Here is a 1,006-nt window from a genome sequence, read left to right on the forward strand (position 1 = left end):
GGCTGGCCAGGCTGCCTCTCTCCCTCCTGGCGCACAGTCACCCTGACAATGCCCCATTGCTGCAGGTGGTGACAGAGTGCTGCTACACTTCATCCAGAAGTCCCCAGGTGACTACGTCCCCCGGGAGAGCATCCTGCAGGCCCTGGGCATCTCTGCGGAGGTCTGTGCCAGCAAGCCGCCTCCGGTGAGCGCCAGCCCCTGCAGGCACGGCCTGCTGAGAACGACCTCACTCCCAATTCCCTTGAGCTGAGTGCTTGGCAGGGTCAGAGGCTGAGCTGGACCCTGCAGGCTTTAGGTCACCCAAGGATGTCAGTGTCACCCCCACCTTCCAGAGGAGAAACAGGCTGAGACCAGTGAGGGCCAGGTGGCTGGATGGGCAGGCACAGAATCCCCCATCCTCCCAGAGGGCGGTGACTGCCCAGGGGCTTTCCTCTCGGCCTGGGGAGGGCTGTTTGTCTGGGGTGACTGGAGCTGGCATTAGGGTGGTCCTGGTGGCTGATCTCCTGTGTCCCAGATGGAAGGGAGTGTCCAGCACATTCCTTCCTCTCCTTGGGCCACAGACCGCTGGAGGGTGGGCCCAGTGGCTCCTGGCCCTGGGGAGTGGCTGGCCTGATGTGGCTTCTGTTGCCTGCAGTGTGACGAGGAGGTGTGCTCGCGGTGAAGGCGTCTGCTGTCCTGGGCACGCTGCAAGTCGGATGGGAAGAATTGTCCCGGAGTCCCTGGGCCGGACATTGAACTCTGGTCAACGGGCAGCACTGAGCAGTAAACTGCCATTTCCGTTTCCGGCATTGTTTCTTCATCCGCCGGAGCCTGTGTCCTTCGCGCCAGCCGGGCAGTTATGAGTCCCTGCAGCCTCCCCTGAGGCCTCAAGCGGCACAGCTCTGAGGACAGGCCTGGGATGCTGGACAGGGTTGGAGCAGGGGCGGGGAAACCCCAGGTCCCAGCTGGGAGCCCCGCCCAGAGGGGCGGGGTGGGAGCTGATTGGGTGTTGCGGGGCGGAGATGGT

General features: G+C 63.9%; 1 long non-coding RNA gene across 1 annotated transcript; it reads left to right on the forward strand.

Annotated features, from left to right (window-relative positions):
- Positions 1–33: 33 nt before the first annotated feature.
- On the forward strand, positions 34–784 carry LOC107196634. The gene is made up of 2 exons (XR_001518075.2): positions 34–184; positions 635–784. It is a non-coding gene; the product is annotated as an uncharacterized LOC107196634 (long non-coding RNA).
- The last annotated feature ends 222 nt before the right edge of the window (positions 785–1,006 follow it).

The sequence above is a fragment of the Pteropus alecto genome, unplaced genomic scaffold, assembly GCF_000325575.1.
Source record: "Pteropus alecto unplaced genomic scaffold, ASM32557v1 C18221974, whole genome shotgun sequence".
NCBI classification, from domain to species: domain Eukaryota; kingdom Metazoa; phylum Chordata; class Mammalia; order Chiroptera; family Pteropodidae; genus Pteropus; species Pteropus alecto.